General features: G+C 37.0%; 1 long non-coding RNA gene across 2 annotated transcripts in view; it reads right to left on the bottom strand.

The window, feature by feature from the left end:
* Positions 1 to 10,260: 10,260 nt before the first annotated feature.
* The window catches only part of LOC141742846 (uncharacterized), a 69,050-nt gene continuing 52,517 nt past the window's right edge, over positions 10,261 to 26,793 (bottom strand). The window contains exons 4-5 of one of the 2 annotated variants that reach the window (XR_012586896.1): positions 17,503 to 17,643; positions 10,261 to 16,713 (exon numbers count right to left, since the gene is read on the bottom strand). This is a non-coding gene — a long non-coding RNA (uncharacterized LOC141742846). Of the gene's footprint in view, positions 16,714 to 17,312; positions 17,644 to 26,793 lie in introns of those variants that run through there. The other variant, XR_012586895.1, reaches the window with a different exon arrangement.

Below are 26,793 nucleotides of genomic sequence, written 5' to 3'. Positions count from 1 at the left end.
AGAAAATGACATTGTTGAGGTGGGTGAGGGAATTTCAAAACTAAGTGCAGACCAAGCTTCCCGGAAAGAGGAAAAAGCTGCCCCCCTCACCTCCGCCCTGCTGCTTCGCTCGCCCCAAACCCTCCAATGGTACAAGCAAAGCAGAAAACGATTCCTTCTGCTCCTGCCCAACACACCCGGGCCAGCTGCGCCCATCATGCAATGGAGCCAAATTAACTTTTACTCCTAATTCTGTTCCTACACAGAAAAGTAGGTCCTGGTTCATGAATAGGGTACCGTTGTGGATTTGCTAGGGTTCTAACACCTCTGCCAAAAATGTGACATCTTTGTTCCCGCTGTCTGTAACACAAGCAGTGTATAAACTGGCTATTCCTTCTGCGCCTAGAAAATCCAAACTGTGACTGATTCCACTCTCTGTAAGCGAGCACCATGAAAATGCAGCTTGGCTACATTTAACATCACAGCCACAATTCTACCATCTCAATAAAACTAAGTGTAGGCATTCCTACTTAACGTGGAAAACAAAAAGGATTTTGGTGCTTTAGAGCCCTATAGCAAGGATATATCAAGGATAGGATAAATCAAGATAGGATAGGATAAATCAAGATAAATCAAGATAAATCAAGAGCGCACTCGCTCCAGACAGTTTGCCTCAAGGTGTTTGCAAACGGAGGCAAATTCAACACATGCAGCGAGTTAGGCATTTTTTCATTGCTTAGGTCAAGTCGTTCTCTCCAGTCCAGCATAACAGAGAGAGCCTGAAGACCATTTCCCTTCAGATCCCTAGCAGCACAACCCAGGTTATCCATGTTACCTCTCTGTCTCTACTGCCGACCTGCTCCTACTCTTAATCCCATTCATTTCAGTAGGTGACATATGACTATATAAGCGAGAGCAAAGGACCAACCAAATAAACATACAAAATGTCAGGCATCAAATCAGTTCATAAACATCTTGTCAAAAGTACTGTGAAATGTACAAAACGGCAGCTGGATCTAACCAATTTTTCAACAATCACAATCCTTCAAGTTCTATAGTCAATATAAAGTGAAAGACATATCGAAATTCCTAATGTCACCCCAAACTCCATTAAAATACAAAGTGGTGTCATCACAAGAGCAGTCCAAAATTTTGATGCTCCTGGATGGAATTTAAAAACATTCTAGAAATTCACTTCCCGTACCAAAACCCAGATTCTTCTGCAACTTGGCACAAGAACATACCAAAGACAGAGATCAAACCCTATTATCGTTCAGTCACAAGGACATGTACGATGCCATAAAAACAGAAGAGATATCATAGGTATGCTTTTTAAATTATTAGAAACACCTAGACTTATTGCTCCTTCGGTAAAAATTAATTCGAGCGGCATTTTCCAGCATTCAGTCACTTCGTTCTCTATGAAGTGTTGTGTTGCTTTTTATCAGTAGGACCTGAACACTTTTTTATTCCTTTTTGAGATGTTTCAAGGGCTTAAGACCAAAAAAAATTGCTTATCTTGCTTTTACCTTTCTTCCAAAGTTTCAGATGCATTTTCTGGTCATTGTCTCATGTGACCACTAAACTGAAAATTCAGTGGATATCTGAGTATAAAGAAAGACAAGTTGAAACAGACCAATCATGTTAGTATGCCTTTTTTGATCATCATTATTATTTTCAGTTTAATAGCTAAAGCATATTCTTGAGGAAGGATAAATAAACTGTGATGTATGATGGGATACACACATAACACTGTTAACGGGAGAAGCCAAATAGCTTTTTTGTACCTTTTTTTAAATCCATTCTAATGTGATAGGGATCACGTAACTACATGCAATTCAATCTAAATCAGAGGTCTTATTTGATCCAATTTTTAACTGATTTAAAAGCAAAAAACAAGCTTTAAGTATTTACAGATGAATACCGTGACTCATTTCATTCAGATTTGTATTTTCATAGTATTCAAAGAGCAATTTTTTTTTAAAAGATATTACATTCCCTCTGCTCCTTCATATTTATATGGGATACTATTATTGGTAGAACAAAGAGAATACGTACATGTCATTATCTTTGCTAGTACTGTATTAAGAATATTATAGCATAGCAAAGGTTCTGTAAGGTATGCTATCACATAGATTTGTTCCGTTTTACAGTAATGTGGAGGAGAAATAAGCATTGCTATTGCTTCTCTTTGCATACAGTGCCAGAAAAAATACACAACAATTTAACGCATTTTCATGCAAAGGGAACATGAGATGTAAAAAGCCTAATTTATGTTGCTATGCCCAATATTAATTTCTGCTACCCCCCAATTGCTGCAATTCACACCGGCAGAGTCTGGCCTCAGTCCAACACTAATCTTCCCGCTGTAATCAAGAGCTCTGGGCAGCAAATAAGGCTGCACTACAGCTCAGTACTTAACTGCTCTTCTAAACTATGAATTATTGTATTTCTCTTTTAGTCGTCTTTTTTTACTCTTCTGTTCCTTCCTATGCTTGCTTCACTATAATTTCTATTAGCCTCTCAACGCAACTCAGCCAACTTCCCAGAAGATCAGGAACTCCTTTCAAAACAAGTAAAATGTTGCAGCAGTGGGCGCTCAGGATAATCAAGTGAAAAGTCTACGGTTGCTATATCATTTCAGATGTGACGAAATATGGTTCAAAACATGGTTTGGTTTTTTTATTATTTTTCCCCACTGTTCTTAGTTGATTACAGTGCTGGAGATCCTTAGGTACCAAAGTAGCAATGAATTCTTGTCTCCACAACTAGGTTTTCTCTCCCAGGCTTTATATCGCTTTAGGGAGTTCATATTTTATTCATATTTTACTAACCAGGCTCAGTAAGACGCCCCTGTCAAAGAATCTGGCTCGAGTACTGTTCTTTTGAATATGACTGGCACTACTTAACGAGGTACTTAGCAGAATAAAATAGAGCCTATTCTCAGTTTGTTCTTATACACAACATATATGAATAGCACATCTGTTCATTACTGGTACTGCAACAGGCTAATCCAAGGAAGTTGACACTCCAGAGAACAGCAGGCCTTTTGTACTTTCTTAGGAAAGTACGCAAAACCACTGCCATTTACCACTGAATTTAGGATGAATAGCAGTAAAAATACTGATGATATTTATGTTTGAAGACTAAGTTCTTGTACCAGAGTATGGACCCACTCAGAAACTAGGATAAAAATACCATGTATGGTTTACTTTGCGGCTTGAGTATTTCTCCATGCATTCTGGGCAGACTCATATCAGGGATATTCTGGAAATCAACAATAGCAAAAAAAAAAAAAAAAAAAAAAAAAAGGATAGTATGGAGAGCAAGCATCTAAATAAGGAACTGCTTGAGAATGGAGAGACCTTACTTATATTCTTGGTCCTACTCCAGGTTTCCAAGATACCCATGGCCACATTACTCGTAATGCTGAGCTCCCTTTTCCAGCATATTAAGGATAATCTTCCACCTTTTTCTTTCCTTCCCCTAACAACTTGTTTTTATTTAGAACATAAGAACTTGGATCAGTCAATGCCCCTTCTTACAGATACGCCAAGTAGTAGTGAGCAGTGTGGATTTCCAGTTCGGATACTGTTACTGTAATTAACTCATGAAGGAAATGAGTTAGATTCACAGAATTACTAAAATTACTGTGTCACTGGATTTGTTCCATTTATGTATTCAAGAATCAGTGTATTATTCTGAATATGCCATTTTCAAACTATGCTAACAGTAAATGCAATAATTATAAAACCTGGAAATATCAGGTGCTAAATTCTGGCTTGCATATGTTTTTGTCTAGGTCACATAACATTATGAGGGCATGGCAGGTTAATTTCTCACTGGGAGGTTACCAGGAATACTCTGGAGGAAAATTAGGTAGTGGGCTAATATTTAACATAGCTTTGCACTATTAAGTTAACCAGGCCTTGCAGAACAACTGGAAGGAACATCTGTAGGACAACAGCTCAAATTACTGTTAAAATCATGAAGACTTATTAGCTAGAAATTCAAGTATCTTCTGCTTCAGGAACATGCAGTAGCATGAAGAAGCATGTAAAGAAAGGAATTTTAGATGTTCAAGTATGGCATCAAACATACCTCACATACAGCTTTTTAGGTAAAAAAAAAAAAAGGGTATTTCTATGAACTCAAGATTTTTAGTAGATAGATGTTGCTCAAGTTCTAGCAAATATATTTTTATAACTCTTATTTATGAAAGTAGCACGAAGGGACATGTGCATGAAGGAACTGCAGGATCAAACTAAAAATAGTGGATACACCATTGTATCTGTAAAGCTCCAAATCGCACTAGAAGGCTCCACTTACACTTATTATTACGCTTAAATTAGGTGAGAAACCTAAATTTACTAGACTAGAACAATTCCTACTAAAGATTCTTATCTATAAGAGTTACATGTTTCACAGCTAACTGTCTTGGTCCATAATTTGACAGTAATCATATATGGCCTCCAGAGGAACCTTTGGGTCAAAATCAGCTCTGGCATCATCTTGTCACCCTACTGACAAATAGAGAAGAACCAGGACAGACACCAGATGAGACTGGTGAAGAGAGAAGCAGCAATCAGACTTCATACCCTTCCCATTAGGTAGGTCAACAGGGCAAAGAGCACAGCCATTTTCTTTTGGCCTTTAGAGGTGTGTGCGAGGGAATGCTTTCATGCCACCATTGCACTAGAGGATCATTTTCCTCCTGCCATGATAAAGATACAGAAAATTGCTCCATCTTTTAAGAGGAGACTGATTCTGACAGATCCAAGTTCATGACGTATCAGAAGTATGTCAGAGTATTCAGATATGACGCAAAAATTTTGATTCCACTCTTTTCCACATGCACACAAACACAAACCCTGGAAGAATGTATGGGGTTTTTTTTAACCAACGTTGATAGCCTTGCATATCAGAGAAAATGTAAGCAACTTTAACAATGATGACTATGTTGACAAAAATGAGAATCTGTTCAGCCTTATTCCTAGTGGCTTCAAGATGAGATTCACATGGGTTCTAGATGCCTAGAAGTTTTACATGCCACATGTACTGATCCACATGGGAAAGATTATAAAACAAACTGTTCCTAAATAAATTATATCCTCATAAAAGTTCATTAAACCTCTTTATTTCAGAGATATTGTTGTATGATCTCAGGGGTGTACTAAGCATGAAGTTAACATAGAAAAAAAATGTTCACAGCTTGAATAAACACAGAGAATTAACCAACCTTGGCAGAGTGTAACAACAGTTATTACTATACAAGTTTGGAGAAAAATAAATTCTTGAGATTATCAGATGAAATAAATATTCTTGAGGCTAATTTTGAACTAGCAAGCAGTTTAGAAAGAATCTTATGGTAGCCTTTACTTTGGTGTGAGGTAAACATATAGTTTTGTTGTTGTCAGTGTATTTACTGAGGAAAACTTTTCCAGAATGGAAATGCCCTTTTTCGAGGGTTGCCACTGAAAAAGAAATTAGTTTGGGGACCAGAGACTAGCTAGGAATTGAGAAATTAAAATAGGTATCGGAAAGGCAATATAAAAATTGCTCTAATACTGTTGTATATATGGAGATACTAGAAGTAGTTTGGAAATTACTCCCTTGAAGAGACCTGCATTTCAGGACATTAAGGATCATTTACAGTGATGTTTGGGAAAGCTGAGGTACAATTAACACAATAAAATAATATACTCCTTATGTCAGATCTAACCTGTTGAATGAATCATCCAGCCTGTTGTCTTTTCTTCAGAGAAAACAGGAAATAGTATCCTGGAAATCACATGCTGCCCTACCAGTGTTTCTCCTCATGTTCGGGCAGAGCTGTCACAAGCAGGTGAGGGAAGGAGCTGCAGCCAGAAGCACCCTTTCTGTGTTTATGCATCTGGGCAGGTAAAGCTGTAAGATGTAACTGGCATAGCCTCGTTAGTACAGCCCAACACAGAGTTCCCAAAAGTGGCACCTCATCCCTGCAGCCCAACTAAATAGTTTCCACACAGAGATCAGATATAACCTCTAGAGACTTGATATTCTTTTGTACACTGGGGACAGAGTTAATTCCTGAAAAATCCCTAGTTAAAATTAGCTCATTTCTACCCTACTCCTATCCCAGGACAGTCAAAAACCCTCCTTATCAACCCTTAATTTTAGAGAAATCTTGTGGTTCTCAGCTGCAGTTTACTATAGCAAATTTCCTCATACCTGTGTATAAGTTTGGGAACTCTCATTGTGTTATTAAGTGTCTCTGGGCATTGCTTCACTGTTGTTGAACAAAAACAGGAGCAGTTTTCATACGGAGAACAAAAACTAAACTAGTTGTTTATGAACACAATTACCATTCATATGAGATCCTGAAAACTGAATTAAACTTAGCTCTTTTAAAAATTTGGCACTATACCTGTGTCAAAATTCTGTGTCAGAAATAGAATGCAGAAATCCCAGCCCAAATGTTAACCTCAGCATGGAAACCTTGGGTTGAAACTCTGACTGAATGCGTTGCTAAACTCAGCGTTAAGTATGTGGATCTCAGGGTCCAGGGACTTCAGAACTTTTCAGTCCAGCACAGATTAATTTCTTTTCTATATTGAAGTCAAAAGCTTCACCACATTGTTCAGGATTAGACCTGCATAGCTAATTAGTTGGAACTGGAACCTTTAGTAACTAGCGGATAACTTGCTCTGTGGGATACAAAGCTAAGTGTATAATTTATTTAGGAACAGCTTATCATATTCCCCATGTGGATCTGTATAAACAGCACATAAAGCTATTAAACATCCAGCTCCCATCTGAATCCACTAGGAATCAAATTGTCACCGTAATTCTCCGAACCCATTGACTAGAAAGGTCTAACGCTGAAGAATTTGGTGAGGTTTCTGAGCTGAAGGTGAGCTAACTAGCCCTCTGTACTAACTGAAAAGGCTTAATCTACCTAGGCTCTTAGATCCCCTTACTTGACTCTCAGTGTTTAACAACACTCCCCATAGGAACACAGTAGTGCTTCACACAAGGGATTGTTGATGTGTCAGTTGTGAAGACATCCTCTGCACTAACAGTGCTGTGAACATTCACCCTATGCCTCTGCACCACCCTCTCAACATACTCTGAAATGGATTAGTTGACGAATATTGTACACAGCCACCAGACTAACAATATAGCAGTTTCTATGCACAAGTAAAAATAGTAACTTCAAGCCAGACCAAAGCTATTCCCGAAACAAACAAAAAAAAAATCATGGTCTGTTGGCTGTGTTGTCATGCCATTGTCCTAATCTGATAAATCTCACTAACATAAAGTTTGGCTTTATCTTCGGGGTCTCTTCATAATTCTTCATAATTCAAATGTACAGATACGCTTTATTTATCAATACAAGTATTTGTCAAAACAATGAAACTTACCAATTTAACCCCCACCAAGAATTTTCAAATGGAAGGTGTTAAGAAAGCCCTACAGTGGTTGTCCTGACAAAGTGGTTGGATTGCATTAAACAATGCAGCCTAAGAAAAGGCATCTGAGTGACATAAGTGTGTGTGCATTATACCCGGAGCTGAATTCTGTACTCGGACCTCTTTAGTACAGTTATTTACATACAAAAAGTTTAACTGTTTCAAGAAGCGTCTAGTACTCCTCCCTCTTTTCTGCAAAGTGGAAGTGATCCATTTGCAGTGCGTGTGTATGTACAGGTATGTGGACACCCATATGCCCCTGCATATGGCACCCAACTCACTGTTCTCTGAGGGTTTCTTTTGTGCATCCGTGGAGTTATTAAATGACAGAGCATGGTGTGTGAATCACCTGTGGGAAGAAAAACATTACTCAGGAAAATACAGCATCGTGCCTTAAATAATCTTCACTTTCCTTTACACATATGGCACGAATTCCAACATTGATTTAAACAACAATACAAATCCTTTCTGTGAAACATATCTTAAATTCTTAATTTGCATATTGATCTTGTTGGCAGTGGCAAAGGGAAAAACAAGGGTTAGCTGAAAAATCAATCGAAAGGTAGCTAAAGTATAAAGCCCAGTATAAATCTGGAATATCTAAAGGTAAAAATTACCATTTTAATGATCAAAAAGCGAGTAGATCCTGATAATAGCTTTCTCTGAATACAGTCAAAACAAATCCCCTGTTTTATCCACAAATAAAGAGCTTTTCTCACTGCTTGCATATGTAAGAGTCCATTACCTATCTTTAGCTAGGAAGACAGATAAATGAGTAACTACCAGCTTCATGGGGTAATTTATAAAGTCTTGGTTCAGCAGAGTGGGAGTTCTAAATTAATGTTATTTTACATTTGAGTAAATGCCTGACAGATCAGGTTTTTTATGCAATTCTGGAACTTTCTTTATATTAACAACACAATCTGTCAAAACTATTAGAAAAAAAAAAAAACACACTGGTATAAAATGGTCCGTTATCTAGGGAAATCATAATTGGTTTTCATATCAGCTTTCCTTCTTAAAATACCCAAATGAACAAAGTAGATAATTGCAAAGTTCACAGAGTAGCAGTTATATTCTGACTATAGCAATCAAGATGCTGACAAACTAAAGACCCTCTATACACATAAATAGGCTGATTTTTGTTTACAGGTGGCAAGAAAGTGCACCTTTAAAAGATTTTTGTGCCATCCCTTAATTCACTCTGCTGAGATTTACACAATTTGTTTGTGGCGTTTCAGTACTTTCTACACAGTGCACTGAGACTCTGGTTCAACAAGGTAAATAAACGTGTCTCTTACTGAAAGGAAGTGATGACTTCCATTGCCTTTTGTGGACCAGCAGATCCTGATGCTCCTTGCTGAACTGTGCTGTAACTAACTCTTAACATATATGGATCTTAGTATCTTTTTTCCGTTCTCTCTCACATAATGGGAATTTGGCTATAGCTGTTTTTATGCGACTCTGTGTAACTTAAATCATTCTTACCATGCATTTCCACTTCCTCTCACAGTTAGGTTATTTGCCCAGGCATAGCCAAAGCAGTCCAGTTTCCACTGGGCCCTGATATACAAACTGGCATTCGGTAGGTTTTTGTTCCAGCAGGATTGTTTGTTCCAGTCTTGTATTAAATCCAAAGTTCTGCCTCTTACTTCACCTTGCTATGTTTTAATGATGATGAGAAAAATGTTAATCCTTTAAAAAAATAAAAGATTACTTGCTTTGAAAAAATCAGAAGGATGACAGGACAAAGATACCTACTTTCTATTTTATATTTAGCATCAAAATATGTCATCAGTCACCTGCAATTTTCTGTCTTCTGCAGCTTTTGCTAAGAAACTAATATTTATTAAATCTTTGCCATTGTCATTAAACTACAAACTTTGTCACTTCTTTTGAAAAGACATTTTCCTGACTTTCAGCAATTTTCCTCATTTTCAAGGAATTACTCATTGGATCTTTGCCACCTTTCTTTCCATGTTTTTCTGGGGCAGCATAATGAAAAAAAATACATAAAACATAATATATCCTACATTAACAGAAAAAAAATTAGTAAAAGATACAAACTGATTCTCAGGCTTTACATTAGCAAAAATTCCAAACAATTCTCACGTGCAATTCTCTGCCCCTGACTATTCTGGCAGAACTGAGAGGTATTTACCAGGCTGGAGCCTACTCACTGAAAAGTCTGTAAAAATACATTCATTATTTCTGTGAACCTCATGGTAAAACAATGCCAAACACAGTCTGAAAGGCAGGATTTAGAAACAACATCTTCCAAATATGAACAAAAGTGCCCTGTTTTTCTGACAGCACGTATCAGAAAATCCTGGGAAGAAACCCTACCTTAGAAAAACATAATATGTGTGCCAAACTTTTCTCCTTGCCAGTAATCAAAGAAGTTCCTGTTTTGCAAAAGTATACAGTTCTTTTAGTAAGCACTTTTTTTTCTGCTTTCCTAAAATGACCAGCACTTAAACCTATTCTGTCTACTGCTTGTTTTCCATAATTAAACTCCCTTTTCATCTCTCTGGCAAAATGTAATTCCCTAGGGATATAAATCATGTAATGATTGGGCTCTTTCCACCCTTACCTCTTATCCTCAGATTCTTCCTCGGTTACAGCAAGTCTTCTTCCCTTTAGGTTAGCCTCCTAATAAAACTTTTTTTAATGCTAAATCTTCATTTCGTATTACCCACAGCCACAGTTCTACTAATGCTTCATTTAATGCGTTGGCGACACTGGAAATCTCAAGTTTTACTTCTACAGCCTCTTCGATAGCATTATTTTTGAAGGGAATTGACACATCATGACAAGGACAGATAACATTTAACTGTTTTATTTAGTCATCAAGGATGCTATTACTCTCTGTTTTTAAGTAGCTTAACTCAGCAGTACAATAGTCAAGTATCACATTCAAGCAAAGAATAATACCGATTCAATTTTCAATTTTTTTCAACTGTTCATGGTGAGCTTATAAGTCATAAGAGGATGTTTTACACACCTTTGACATTTCAATGGACCTCAACAAAAAATAACTACAAATAGCTATCTCCATACTAACAAAAGCAGATGAAGACAGTTGAAACCTTTATCTGATAAAGTTCATCCTCACCCAAAGGATACTCTTGAGATCCGTTATATCTGCAAAAGAATACTTTTACTGCACCAAACAGCAAATCATGAGAAGAAAAATACAGCTGTACAGACTAAACCAAAAAGACTGAAATGCCACAGTGAAAATATAGCAAGGCTTCAAGACTTTTCCCAAGAAATTGTGCTATAGCTCTTTGAAACCAGCACAGCAGGGTAACAGAACTGGCAATACAGCTATCCAGAAAATAGGCTATGAAAACAGAAAATGAGAAGCTACCTTCATGAAACTGTAGATTTCTCCTCTTGGTGTGAACGTATTTTAAAATACAACATATATTGCTTACATGGGAAGCGAGAGTATTAGTGACAATATCAGCTGTCTTTGAAACCCACTCATGAAAAAGAGAAGTGGTATCAAAATTAGAAACAACCCAAGGCTAAGAGACCCTGTGGACGTACTATAAGTTACCACATTCACAATAGATTTGTAAGAAGTGGATGGGTCCTAATGCGCAGTAAGGAGGACTACTAGGAATGACAACTGCATATTCTTTTTTACAGGACGGATATTATTTTCACGCAGTTAAGGAACAGATACACTTTAAGTGAGGCACATTAAGCTGCACCAGGGCTGCTTTATTATAAACTCTGACTGGACCAGTGGAAGTCACTCCTGCATGAAAAAAACGCAGAAACAGAAGTCTGGCCTACCTGTAGCAAGGCAGTTTCTGTCTGCAGTTGTGCTTGGGATTAGGATTTTCAGAACAAAAAAAAAAAAAACAAAAAAACAAGAAGAAATAAAAGGAATACTTTTAAGTATTCATAGTAAGCATCAGCATAATTCCTGTATTAAAGAAATATTTTGTTTTGCTCTTGCATTCAACATTGTGAGCCTGTCCTCTGTGATTCACTTTTTGGCTTCGCCTTGAGCAATGAACGACTCGGGTATCACAGCTACTAGCACTCTTACAAATATTTGAAGACTGGCATTCCTAGGGCTTCATTTCTGAAAGGACTCACAGATTTGTCCTCCTTGGCTACAAAGTTGCTCAAAGATAGCGCTTTCGACAGATAGGTTTTAGTATGTTTGACTTGCTGACTCCCTTAAAAATAAACTGCCTTAGCTTCATAGCACAGTTCATTCACAGAAGCTCCCACGTGCTTATTCTGCCCTCGACAGAAACTGCCAACCATAAAACCACACAGCATTTATAGGACCTGTATTGCATCTGATACAGAGCAGGTGGCAGAACTTCTAGGGCACAGCACAGTTGGCTTTTGTGTTACATTAACTTGCAAATTTACACAAACTGAGGGCACAGCTCTTTTCCTAGTGAAGACACAAGTGCCAATTTTGTTGGCAAAATGTACAAAGGGTGACTCCTCCCCAGTCCAGTCTGTCAAGTGCCTACAGTCTACCACCTCTTTTTTTAACCCAGGATTTGATTCTCTCTCCATATCTCTTGGCTGAAATTGATTTATGATTCAAAATATTAAAGATTTCTCACACGCCAACAGTATTCTGTTATAGTGTTGCCTGCTACAGCATTTGTATGGTAGCCTAAGGATCTCAGTAAAGCAAGATTTAGAATGGTGAGGTAGTATTAGATAAAATAATTGTACCATATCTAAAAGAAAATGGGAAGTTTTTTTTTAAAAAATATGCCTGTGAAAGAGTTTATGTGCCTCTGTCTATTTTCCCAACCATTTCCCAGTCTAATAAAATACACTAATTGTGCCTGCAAACTTTAATGTACAAAAAGCATTTTTGTGCATTGGAGTTGATGTTTTTCCATTTCATCCCCTATCACAGAGTATCCACAATGATACTTCATTGCTTTGGTGTTTTGTTTTCCTCTTCTAGCTTGTGGCTATGTTATCCTCTTCTAGTTCACTTCCTATTTATGACACTGTCTAATTCACAGATACACAGAGATCATAAAAAGACATATGTGCCGAGATACAACCCAGAGAGTAAAATAAGGGCCAAAAAAAAAGGTTCCCTGGGAGACCATTTCTTGTACAGTTTTAGAAGAACAAGATGCCGTATAATAGAAAGTCTTGAAGGAAACGTCACATGATCCCACAGCATTTACTGATGTACAGAAGCAAGCAGAGAGAAGCAGAGCAATGATGTGGTGAACCTTTTAAAAGAAATCGTGGATCAAGATGTCACAGAAATAAATTCCGGCTGTGGTCATGAACGCAAGGAATGAAAATACAGATTGACTGTGGAGAATGAACTGGTACAAAAAGGAGAGAGAGCAGTGACTCCAAAGATGATGTATTCAGAAATTCAACAGAGAGGAAGGAAGTCATTATGGACAACTCCGTATGCATTACATGAGAAACCCTGTGTGGGCTAAGTATGATTGGAGAAAAGAAGAAATCCTCAGAAACTTTGAGTCTGATCCAAGTACAAGAGTAAACTAACAGAAATCTGGTTTTTAGTGATGCAGTTAGTATGACCTGGCAGCAATTGGCAATCCAATTATAATCAACATAAGCACAATCATAAGGCTGTTGCCTTATGAGTTCGCTAGGGCTACAAGAAGCACATCTTACTTCAAACCAACCCATTCAAGGATAACTGTTGCAGCAATATTAATAGTGGTATCTCCAAAATTCTTGTTTATTTTAGTCTTTAAAAGACAAGACCTTAGGCAGCATACTATGGACAGAAACACATTTGAAAGACTGTAGCTTCCTCATGTAATGACAGAAGGACCAGGGATATTATTTTCATCCAGACTCTCATTCCAATTTTACATTTTACAAAGCCACTGAAAAAAATGACATTCCAGTTCTGCAGTCTTTGCATCACCAAAACTCCCACTGTGGTTGAAGGATTTTTAGCAAATCACAAATGCTCAGACCAAAACAGACTAAGTAGTTTTAAAAAGAAAAGTGTTCTGTAAAGTGATTAATATAGAAATCCTCCTTCACTACTTTTTCTGATTACCTAGAATACTGTGCTATAATGCAAAAAAAAAAAAAAAAAATTTAAGTCCATCCAGATATTTGGCAGAGCAGCATATAAACCCACAAAGTTTGGAAGAACATAACTTTGACAAATTAAAGTGGTTTACTTAAGTATCCTCAGCTGCTAGACAAGAAGTCAGACTAACAAAACGGCCTTTCCATGAAACAGTTACTAGAGGCATTTTTCATGATCAAATTATCTTTTCACCGTAAAGGCTTCCTACTGATTTTTGTTAAGAGCTCATTTTTCAAAACATAGTCATGTATCATACTGATACCTGTTTATTTTAGTTGATTTGGCTGGAAGTTTGCTTTAGCATCTTAATGAAACTGTATTCATTGTGGGCTTTCAGTTGTGTTCTTGTGCTACATATATAGCCCCTCATTCTTATTTCTCTTATCCACTTTCTTCCTCCTCAATTTGCATGGTTTGCTTGATGAAGCCACTCCTCGCAGCTGAACTGAAGTTCTGGAGGACATTCAAACTTTGTATATAAGTGGGCGTGTAGTTTTGCTCACAAAATACAAAACCATTCATTACCTCTCACAGGACACTCACAAGGCAAGCACCTACAGTAGGACACCTGTTGGGACAATCCTTGTTATTAATACAGGCTGGGGGATGATGTGATAGAGAGCAGCCCTGTGGAAAAGGACTTGGGGTACTCGTGGGTGAAAAGCTGGACATGAGCCAACAATGTGGGCTTGCAGCCCAGAAGGCCAATCACATCCTGGGCTGCATCAAAAGAAGCATGGCCAGCAGATCCAGAGAGGGGATTCTGCCCCTCTACTCTGCTCTCGTGAGACCCCACCTGGAGTGCTGTGTCCGGCTCTGGAGCCCTCAGCACAAGAAGGACATGGACCTGTTGGAGCGGGTCCAGAGGAGGGCCATGAAGATGATCCGAGGGCTGGAGCACCTATCCTATGAAGACAGGCTGAGAGAGCTGGGATTGTTCAGCCTGGAGAAGAGAAGGCTCCAGGGAGACCTTATAGCCCCTTCCAGTACCTAAAGGGGGCCTATAAGAAAGCTGGGGAGGGGCTGTTTGCGAGGGCATGTAGCGATAGGACGAGGGGCAATGGTTTTAAACTAGAGCAGGGCAGGTTTAGATTAGACATTAGGATGAAGTTCTTTACAATGAGGGTGGTGAGACACTGGCACACGTTGGCCAGAGAGGTGGTGGAGGCCCCATCCCTGGAGGCATTCAAGGCCAGGCTGGATGAGGCTCTGAGCAACCTGATCTACTTAAAGATGTCCCTGCTTACTGCAGGGGGGTTGGACTAGATGACCTTTAAAGGTCCCTTCTAACACAACATTTTCTATGATTCTATGACTTGAGATAATGAAGCTTAATGGGTTTCCCAGAATGAAAAGATCATTACTTTGAATACAAGAAAAACTGTAGGCATCAAAAGACTTTGATGGTACAGCATTCATAGGGTGATTCTTAGTTACTTACATGGCATTTGTTGCTGTAATATCACCTCAAAAATCTGCAAGTAGTTGTCTTTACAATATTCCTCTGAGGTTAAGATGTCCTATTGAACCTCATCTTATAGTGAGGGAATTCACTTACAGGGAAGCTAAGTGGCTTTCTGCAGTCATAGGAAGCTGTAACAACACAGACCTATGTCTCAGTCAGAAAGTTTATCTTTCACGTAGTATGGCAGTACCCCAGCCATGCAGCCACTCACCTGGTTTAGTTACTGATCACGGGGAGCATAAAACATGAAGTACAATGGGAACATGACCAGGACTCAGACTCCAACCCAGTCCTAGTTTATGACTGTGAGGACATAGAGCAAACTGAGATTAACAATTCTCCTTAGTTTCTAACCTTGGAAAACCAAGCTGCTAAATTCTGAATACACTGAAAAGTTTCTGTGAAATAAAAAGCAGAGCTGTGAAGGTGTTTACAGCTTAAATAAAATGACAAATCCAGGAAATTACTTCAGCCTCTCCAGCCTCTGGGTTTTGGCTTTCAAGGACTGTAGGTCTAGCCATTTTTGTGTATCTATAATGTGCCCCATACAGCAGAATCCAATGTAGCACAAACTATTTAAAAGATAATATCCTCCCTTTTTCCCCCCAAAGAAAAAAACATGGAGAAACCACCTGTGGTACAGAGTGAGCAGACTGCAGTGATTTTCTGAGACCATTGCACCACTCAAACGTTTATTCACCTCTGAAGAGAAGCTGGCAGCCTTTCAAAATTACTTTCTCTGGTCTTCTAATCAGTCCCTTACAGACAGGAATGGAAGAACAGAATCTGTACTAAAAACATATAAGGAGCCATATTTTCTCTCTCTCTCTCTGAGAAGAGGATGTGAAGGCTGGTGGTCTGAATCCCAGTCCTCCATGTGTACCACACGGATCAGACCTGGCAGGCAAGCAGATGGTATGTGATTTAACCAGTTACAGTGAGGAGGAAAGCGTGCATGCAAGAATAATGCATCAGCCCTAATTTCTGCTGGTGCAACAAAGAATCAGACCCTCAGTGGAAAGATAACAAAAGAACTGTTTGTCCGTCAATAGCTGTAAAACAGATTCATAGCAAAATTCCCATGACTCTTCACTGCATTCAGAGTAAAAGAAACAAAGAAACCTTTTGGATTCAGAGGGAACTCTACCCTCACATGAAAGAGGAACATGTGCTCACATATTCCCTAACACTCTAGATATGGGTCCTAAGAGAGTAAAAATATGCTAGATTGTTCTTTGAGAAAGAAACGTTTCCATACATACATAAACTTTACGTGAACTTTTCTGCTGTGGGAAAGTGTTACCTTCTCCAATAAAACAACTCACTCTCTCCCTCTCATGTATATTTCCCCACTTTTCCTTCCATCTTGTGATAGTCCAGTTTCCATATAGCCCAGCAGACCCTGTAAATCTCAGGTAGGACTGGGTTTTTTACGATATATTTGTTTCTAGGTTAACCCCAGTGTCCAACTGAATCCCCCTCCAGGCCCACTGCAACATACATGAATTGACGTGATAGAACACGTGAGTTTTATACAAATAAGGAGTTTTCAGAATTTTTCATGCAATAAGAACAATAAGAAAGTATTTTCTATTACAGGAGCATCTCAAAGCCAGCTCTAACCATCAGGCACTGAAAGTGAAATGAAAAATGATGGATCATGCCACAAAGGGCTCACAAGGGCAATATAATTGCAAAAACAATGCCGTGTGGATGGAACAGATCTGGAAGAGAAAAGGGACATACCAGATAACAATAAGCCAGCAATTAATTAAGAAACATTAGAGTATACAAGCTGCCCAGTCATTATCAGATTTTCCCTGTTAGCCTGAGAATAGTAAGTTTTAATAAAGTATATTAAATGCTATTTTCTTTCAGCTGTTTATGTAGTTGTTGACCTTTTTAGCATGTTACAAAAGGCAGCAACAGGCCCTTTTGTTGTAGCCACTGCCGAAAAGCCATATATTACAGATTAATTTGGAAAACTGTACAGTGGCTGCAGGTGTGCCAAAATATTTGTTAAAGCTGACATATTGAATGGAGTTCCATAAATCCGCATTTCTAATGCTGACGTCTAAGTAATATATTATTTTGTTAAAAAATTGACTTCATTACACGTTATCATTACAGTGATGCTGAATTCACTTTCATATCCATATCATGAAAGAAATACAATTTACCTAGTGTTTACAAGTTAATTTTGTTGTGTTTTCTAGCTATAGATTAATTACTCTTTCATCAGTGTTAGATAGTATTTTTTGTGATAGAGCATGCTTCATTAAAAGGTACAAAAGGAATTAAATGTGAGAGATACAGGTTTAGATTATAATTAAAAAGTATACTACTTTATTCCATGAGCAGAATACCAATTTAGATTATTTTCAAGGTGGGATCATTATGTATCCCCAGCAATTCAATCAAGGTAAAACCTGATTTATATATCACATTAATAAGGGTACCACAAGGTTAAATATTACAGAAACTACTTATTTATGTTTACAATTACAGCTTACTATCGAGCTCCAGTCCCTTTTTCAGAAGGTTTGTGACACAAACTTGAGAAGCTTTTTATAACATGCAGGAACTCCATCATCTTCAGAAATTGGAAAGTAATGTTGTCTACGTTGCCAATGAATGAAGCTGAAGATGTGACCCTGTAACGACACAGATAACAGCATGGTATGCTCAGGAAAACGTAGGACCATTTCAATAAACCTGAAAACCAATAACAAAGTGAGCTGCGGTGAGTCAAGGCTTTTTCCAAAGGATTGACTGAAATGTTCTATTTGAACTCCCTCATATAAACAGAACTATTTGAGAACTAACAGGTAAAAATCGTCAGACTAACTGGTAAAGATGTCAAGATGTTTATTCAGCAGTCATAACATTGATAAGGCTTAAATTCAGCAAGTAGAAACAGAAATCTAACTGGATTACCACTCACCACATCAAAAACAGGCACAGAATTCAAGCTTTTGAATCTGTCTCCTGAGATGAACTTAAGATTGATTAGTTTCCACAGGAAAGCCAATGTAAAAAAGATTAAAAATTTCAGTGGAGAGGTAGGTAGCAGGCACAAATCCTTAGTAAAAAACAGCATTTAATCTTCTTTTTAAATAGAAAATGTTTACTTATTACTTATATAAAAATTGCTTGCTTACTTTGCTTGTATTGTTGCATTACAAAGCAATGAATAAATCAAAGATGTCTCTCTCATGCTACCTTTGTTTCTCTACACCTTAATCCTTTAAAGTCAGCCTGCCAGATGTCGCATATATTCTTTAAGCTCAGAAAACTACTGTCTGGGGGTTTTTATGTTTTGATAGATAGCCAGAATGTATATATGGTCAGAATATATATATCACATGACTGTAGAGCCCCACAAGTATGCTTTTTTTTTTTTCATCACAGTGGTTGAGTGTTTTTAAAGTTGGGAAAAAACCACAAGAAGTTATAAGGAAATGCTAAGAGAGAACCATGTATATCCACTCTTGATTTCCACTGAAGTTTTCTGGAGACACATACACAAATTCATTTTTGATTTTCTCTCTACAAAGATTCATGCAGTTAAGTTTTACTGACACGAATCTTCAAGAAGACTGAATTTCAAAATCATGTGGGCGTGTAATTGCAGGTATTGAATTTTGCATTTGTTCACATAAATACATTACAATAGAAATTGTATCTCCTATACTTAGTTGAGCAACTGTAAACTAATCAGAGTTAGAAGATCACTTGCATATTATGAAATTTACCCCAAAAATCAATGTCAGCACAAGGCCTACATAGCTCCTAAAGTCTGCTATTGCCCATGTAAGGACAATCTCTTATGTAAGGTAATACTATTTTTGTCCTACATTTCATTTTTAGGTGAAGGACCACCTAAAAGATAACTGAAGATGAAACTGAAAAAAAAAAGAAAAAAAAAATCTTAAAGATAAAGGACTCCAAATCTTGGAAGTAAACAATATATAAAAAACCAGTAGCATCTAAAAATTAAAACATTCCTAATCTATCCTCAAAATGGACTGAATTCTTCAGGCTGTGTGTGAAGTGATCAATTTTTAAGCTAGGTTCTGTCTATCAAGCCCTTTTCTACTTCAGTGGTAAAACTTGCATGGATTTCAGTAATAGTACCTTTAACGTAGATATTCTAAACAAAAAAAATTCAACAAGATTTTGGGGTGTCTGTTTATATTCAGTTTGATCATTTATGCTCGGGCTACTTTCTCTTTGAACTCTAACCACACAACAAAGCATTTTATACTCATCTGATTTATTCTTAGATTGTTCCTGAACTAAATGTAGAAAAGAAGTAACAAGTGCTGCACTGAGAGTTTATTATAATCCTGCTGATTTGATGGATTCTGAAACAGCCACTGTGAACGCTAACCTCTCAGGATTTTCAAATTCCATTTGTGCTGAATGGCCATGATGCGGATTTGGAATTCCAAAGTATTTACAGGTCTTTTTTAGTTCCACCTTTATCCATTCACTTGACTTACACTTCCTTTTCTCTGATATATATGCAATGACAGACAAAAAACTTTGAGTTTAAAAAACTAGGAAATCTTGTGGCTCTTGGAAAGGAAAACCATACTACTTCCCCCATAATTGCTTTGCCTCAATAGCTACTGGATTGGCAAAATTCGTGATTTACTCCTCTGGTTACTTACTGGAACTTCTGAAATTATGTAATACAATGGATCTTTTTGAGATGTGCATCTTTTTCTTCTCCCACTTAAGTTTTGCAGTACTGTTTTCTCGTACCCAAATTATACACCACTATGTGGAACACGTAGCAATTGAATAGTACCACTCAGTAACAGCATAATAAATTCATCTCATGGGTTCATGCCATTAATAAAAGCTTCCTCTACCCTCCCATCCCTATTCTTTTTTTGTGGTAAACCAAGAAGTATTAGTAAATACATCTAATGTTCCCACTTTGTCATTTTTTATTTATAAATCAAGATTTGATGCTTGGAGTTTTGAAACCAAGTTTTAATCTTCAGAGACACAGGCGTACCTAGTGCCTATCAGAAGTAATGGAAAGTTTTCCTTCAGAGGAAAAGATGATGGCATTATTTTTTAATTAAGTGTTTTGATCCTATATGTTCTGGTAATTAGACAACTTCTTCAGAATTCCTGCATTTTTCAGAATGATGCATCTTACAGAGGTTATCATCATTTATAAAGATTAAGAGTATATCCATTTAAAGAAAACCATCTAGGAAAATTTTGATCATTGTCAGAAAGATATAAATACATTCTGTAATCAAACTTCAGACTCACATATATTACCACTTCGAAATATTTTTCTGCTACTTGTAATCAAACTCCATTTTGTTCTCCTCTATTACTTTGAAGCTGATGAAAATGTTAAAAAATATTGTTCAACCGATTACACGTATTTATTTGTAGGGGGGTTCCAAAATGAGTCAATGCCTGCTGAAAATTTAAGTTAATTATGTGGGGAGGTTTCATAGTATCATTACTAACTCAAATATTCCAGTTTGGTACTGAGTTCCACAGATTATAGTTGTAAATATAATTGATTGTGTTCCTCTTATACATATTGTTGCAATTAGAGATACGTTACACATGGCAGGTGATGACAGGACACGTTTTAAGCAACAGCCTCAGCTATCTAACCTATTAAAGAGTCTTCATTCCTGCTTACTCTTCAAACTTTATGAGACCATGTGCAAAATGCATCAGAATTGCGGTTTTGTGAAAGGGGAATGATCGCTCCTTGTTGTAGGACTGAGATCATCAACACACTGACCGATCATTTCTGACCGATGCCAAAGTATTACCTGGCTTGGAATTTGTTGTACATTTTGAAAAGGTGCAGAGGATATCACTAAGATGTCACTAATAATTGTTGTGTGGTATGACAGTGGAAAAAATAAAAAGCACCACAATGAGGAAAAGAGTTCACAAAAATGATGCAAATACAACACCAATATTGGAAAGCCATAAGGAGCCATTAATGTTCTTTTCTCCTCCCATGCTACAGTGAGCTGGTTTGCTTTCAGTAATAGTTTATCAAAATTACTAATTGCCATCAGAAATAAGTCCTGATAGATGATTCATGGGTTCAGAGAGTTAAACAGGCATGTTAGTTATGATATTTAGTTTGTGCATAAAAATATAATTTAAAGGGCTTATCTAAGAATGGGTCTTAACTGTGCACAAAAATAATTTTTAAAAAGTTTCTAGCACTCTGGAACAGTGGTTTTGCAACTGTAGATCCCATCTGTCTAACAACAACAACAAAAAAAAGAACTTTTTTTTTTACTAATGAGAATTAATTTCTTGGAAGATAATGGAACCATTGTCTTTGGAGAATCATTTACTTCATGTAAAGAGATGAGTTGAACTTCAGATTAAATTGATAATTTATGATTGCGTGTTCAGACTGCTAATCAAAATGAAGAGGAAAAAAGTAAGGAAGAAAGAGTGAAGGTTTTAAATTTCCACAGCTACCTTCAAAAAGGACACATAAAGCTTAAGTCTGAAAGCTCTAGTTTCATTTTGTTCAGTGTCTTCACAGAAAAGCCAGAATAGAATCAATGCATAAATCAGAGAAGAAAACAATACACCTCCCAATGACCTTCAATTCAGATAGTCAGTTGATTTCAGAAGACCGCACACTGTGAAAACTGATACTTCCAAATAAATTCACTCATGTGAGTAGTCCCATCGTATATATTAGTGTTAAGTAAACAAAATTTCTTTTTAAGAAAATTGGAAAAAAAAATCACGCAAACATTTTTTAACAATATCTTTTCCTTCAACTATACCGAAAAGTTAACCAAAAGTGAGGGTTTTTTGCAACGTCAAGCTCAAAAAGCTTGCCAATATAGTCAGAATTGAATTATATTAAATGAAATGAAGATTTGTCTGGCTGTACCATATTCATTCTGTGCTTCAGGCCTCCAGCCTGCCATCTTTTTGTAACAGTCCTAAGCCTTTTATCTTACACAACATTCCGTACGTAACCGCAGGGCTGGCTGTGTCTTTACGCATACAGACACAAGTGAAGCGTGCTGCGTGTGATGTGCACTGCCCTAGGAGGAGCTCAGGGAGGGATCGGGCATGACTTAGATAGAAGTCTTTCCCTCTTTTCCACTTTCTGGCAGAGCCATAGGTTTAAAGCAGACTATATTTTTAACAAATTATGTCATTCTTGCAGCAAGCCAGATGCTTACTTTCCCCCCCCATACTTGCTTACTTGCAGACATACTTCACATAGCAGGTGTGTCTACTTTGCAAAGAAGTAAAGGTCCAAGGCTTTTCTCAGGTTCGGACTCTTTTTGTTTACATACTTTCATGTTTACATGGACTGAACACCAATAAAAATGTTACAGGCTTACACATAAGCAGATACTCCAATCAAAACTCTTCCTACGCACTGTGAGGATGATCTACACCTGACCTGCATCTATCCCAGTTGAAACCAGCACACTTGGTCAGTTAACATGAATGGGAAGTACATAGACCACAGGCATTTTTGTGTTTAACTTACTCTTGACCTTGCAGTTCATCATCATATCATTTTCTTTCCCAGATCTTTGGACTAAAGTGTTTTTTTTTTTTTAAAGAAATAGTGGACAATTTAGTGATAAAAAATATTTTTAATTACTGTGATAGTTTTCCAAAACTGACACTTTTTTATGTGTCCATTTTTGTCCAGTTTTAATGAATATTCATCATGAAAGCAGATGGGTGTGCTAGAATCTAGAATCTTACTCATATCGTCTGACTCAAAATTTATTCGTTTACATTCATATTTTACTATATAATCTTGAATTTTTTAAATACACCATTAAATGTTTACTTAAACACAGAAAACCGTGTATTTTGTATTCCTGATCTGAATAAAGGCTCATACCAGTCTTCAACATTTGCATACCTAGGCTTGCTTATACTGATTAATTGGAAAACCTGTCAAAAGAGCCTATTTTCTCACAATTTTTAAGCAAGAAAGCCTTGAAAAAACAATCTACATCCCCATTACAATGCAGCATATCTCCCATGTAATGACCTCTGATGCAGGAAAAGTAAATCTGTTTCTTGGTGTTCCATTAAACTCTGTCAAATACATGGGTATTTAGGATTATGTGCTAATTGATGTAGTCATTTTAGCTACAGTCCAACAACGTCAAGTTAAGAGTGCTCTGGAATTGCGTGTTTACAGAGCCAAATTCTGATGCTGCTGACAGCAGATGCTTCAATAGAAATCCCTAATATCTGGCAATATTAGAACTCATGGCCAAAATACCTCTAGAAAGAGAACACAATGCAGAAAGCAATACCAAATAGAACTAATTTTTTGTTTTTTCCTAAAGAATAAGCACTGGAAAACTGGCCTTTGGTGTTGAAAGTTCCCCAATAATAATCTGTACCCAATATTGGAGAGATATATGGGTCAGGTCTAATCATTTCTTCTTGCTATGAATATAAAAAAATAACACAGTTTCACACTGTGTAAAATTATGGTCTAAAGCTTCACAAGTGGTATGGAAGATACACAATCAGTGGACTATTAAACAATGCAAAATATGAAATCAGATAATCAAAGATTATGCTGTAATGGATCCTAGATTCAGCAATCACGCTAGACACAATTTCATTAACTGTGGGAGGCTATGTAAAACACAAGAATGGACCACTTTTCAGATATAATACATAATTTTATTCAGAGAGAAAAAAAAAATCCAGCTCTTTCTGACCACTAATAACAAAACACATCTCAGCATTCTTTTGATATTTATTGCTATTTTTGGATGTTTATGAAGAATTCTGTGAATATAATTCTGGATGCAAACCTCAGACTCAGAATGCCAAAATATTTTAAGTATATAGATTCTATTATGTAAAAGATAACCTGTTTAATTTTCCTTGGCATAATTTGGAAATGGCAAATCCCAAAGTTAACTTTTTCCTCAAAGAGAATGCAATCAAAGTTAATAGCTAACCAAGACTCTTGGACAAGTTATGGCAGTATCTAGATAGGTATCTAGTGTAACAGTGAAGACTGAAGTTTTGGAGTGATTCTTGGCTCAAATAATAATTAAATAACCCAAGTAGAGTTACTCCTCTCATAGCAAGGAAAGGAAAGGAAATACTCATTACAGTGAATTACACAGAATTACCCATAGATACTGTACAGCAGCAGTCAAATATGACCCTATTATGGAGGGACATACCATGAGTATAACACCCATCAAAGGCAACAGTCTTCTAGATCACTACTGGAGACTTTACACTGAGCTGTCTAGAAGGCCTCCTCTTTAACTCACAGCGTAATTTGAACTAATGGAAACAAAAGATGCACTTCACCAGAATAAACTGTCTCAGAAAGTCAATCAGAAACAGTCTTTTGGGGAACTTTGACTAAAGAAAGCACTTTTGAAAAGCAACTCTACCGTTTTGTTTCCCACAATGAAATTCAGTAAGGTATTCATCCTCATGTTCCCTGGAAAATTCACTAGAAAAAGCGGACTCACAGAAAGAAGATTGTTTTTATTCTTTGTCCTACTGACGGAAAAAAATTATTTCATTCTTCAAAACTATCAAATCAGACAGGCAGGCTGAAAACCTTAAAAATGAAAAATTTGATTTTTTTCTTAAACGAAATATTTTACACCCATATATAGAACCATGTTCTGCACTTACAAGCTTTGGTCTGATTTTATATTCTGTAACTCGAAGAAGAATTAGGGTAAACCATTACAGTGAAAATTGCATTCCTACCTTACAATTAATTTGATCGCTCATTTTGGTTTCTCAATATTTAATGTAGTTCTTGCAAAATATACTAATACAAGAAGTGATTAAGTGCAGTGTTGTTTTGTGCATTTCCTGTTACACAGGAGGTTTTATTAATCATAGAATCATTAGATTGGAAGGAATCTAAAGAGTTCATGTAGTCCAGCCTCCTGCCCAAAGCTAAGTAAGACCAGGCCAGATTGCCTGGGGCTTCGTCCAGATGGGTCTTGAAAATCTCCAAGAACACAGACTCCACAACCCATCTGGGAAACCTGTTCCAATGATTAATTATCCCATAATGATTTTTTTTCCATATACCTAATCCAAGCCACTCCCTGTTTCCACCTATAAGCACCGTCTCATTCTTCCACCACTACAGGCCTCAGTTCAGAACCTTGTTCCATTTTCGTAGTAACTTCTTAGGTATTGAAATTCTTGTTTGTCTGTTGATAAATGCAAAATTTGTACTTGCTCAGACTGCAAACACAATAAGTGGCAATGCCTATAAATGGGAAAGATTACGTTGCATTCAATTTTACATTCTTACCTACTGATATTTCTAAATATTTTGCACAATCATGTTTATATTTTATGAATAATTTTTAAAGTTATGGGCTTTTTAAAAAATAAAAAAGAAAAGGGGGACAGCAACTTATGATTTAGTTTGAGTGACAGATCACAACTAAAGACTAGGTAGTCTTTAACTACCTTAACTTAAAGTAGTTAAACTACTTTCAGTTTTCCCATTACACATTCCCCAACCTAGTATTGCTATTCCTACTCATACGACAACACCAGTAGCTGGGAAGAAAGAAAATATATCTTTAAATATATCTTTTGGAACCAAAGGCAGGACCCTGGCAGAGCCTTGGCTTAAATAATGCCCCAGTAATTAACAAGACAAAAAGACAGAAACTGTTCGACAAATAGTAAACAGATGGTCTTCTGAAGGGAACTTTCACAAACATTTTCAATTCGTTATCAGAGAGGGATTATCTCAAAGCATCCATTCTGGGTACATTCCTTTTTCCATTACATTGTAAAGAACATCTCACAAGCACAGTTACTTCTGGAGCAGCAGAGCATCTCGGAGGCAGATGTAAGCTTTGCCATCATTGGATACTGTGCTGCTGTTTTACTATTTACATGCTTAGAAATTCAATGCACTTACATTCCCCTGGCCAAATTGTTAGAGTTTATGAATTCTTTCTCCATTAATATTTTGTACTTGTTTTAGTGACAGAAAAGCATCCTTGAGCCTGCAGGTAAAATTGAATCAAAGTTTTAAAGTGTCAGAGCTGTGATAAAAGCCTGGTTCTTTAGCAACTATTAAATAATTAAGAGGTTGCAGCAGCACTTTGAAATGGCCCTTGTCAATGCTTGGTAATTTATTTTAATTTCAAAACCATAAACCATGGGCAACCCGCATTTCTAGTGTCATTTGAGGACATACTGTAAAGTTCTAATGCTGTTTTGAGGAAAAGACAAAGAAAATACACTGCATTAATAAAGAAGTAAAAGAAAAGTTTTCTAGTTTAAAATTAGATTCTACAGCTAAAGTTCATTTCCATTTCATGCATTTTCCGTTACATTTTACTATAATGAAAATGAATCTACTTTGTTCTCATCAAACATGAACAGACTGAGAATGAAGAAACAGCATGTCTTGGTTTATCACCCCATACCCTTTCCACTCTTTTCCTAGTTACTGCAGCCCAACCCCTGTGAAACTGGTGAATTTCTATCCTTGATAAGGGAAGGACAATGGATCATTTTGATACGTCTCTGTAGGCTCTGTGAGATAATAAGATGTGAGCCAGCAGAGGAGCAAGCACAGGGTTGACAAATGCAAGAACACATGAATCTTCAAGATAACGGGAACTGCAAAGCTCTTTGGGGGAATTAATCCTTTTCCATTCTGGTCCCTGTAAAAATTCTCAATGTTCTGGTGTTTTCTCAAGTCACTGACTGAGGACAGCTTCTCCCTGGGTATAAACCATTGACTTTATTTGTGCGTGTCATCG

This window comes from Larus michahellis, chromosome 4 (genome assembly GCF_964199755.1).
Source record: "Larus michahellis chromosome 4, bLarMic1.1, whole genome shotgun sequence".
Classification (NCBI taxonomy): Eukaryota; Metazoa; Chordata; class Aves; order Charadriiformes; family Laridae; genus Larus; species Larus michahellis.
The sequence above is the reverse complement of the archived record's forward strand: the minus strand, read 5'-3'. Positions and strand labels throughout refer to the sequence as shown.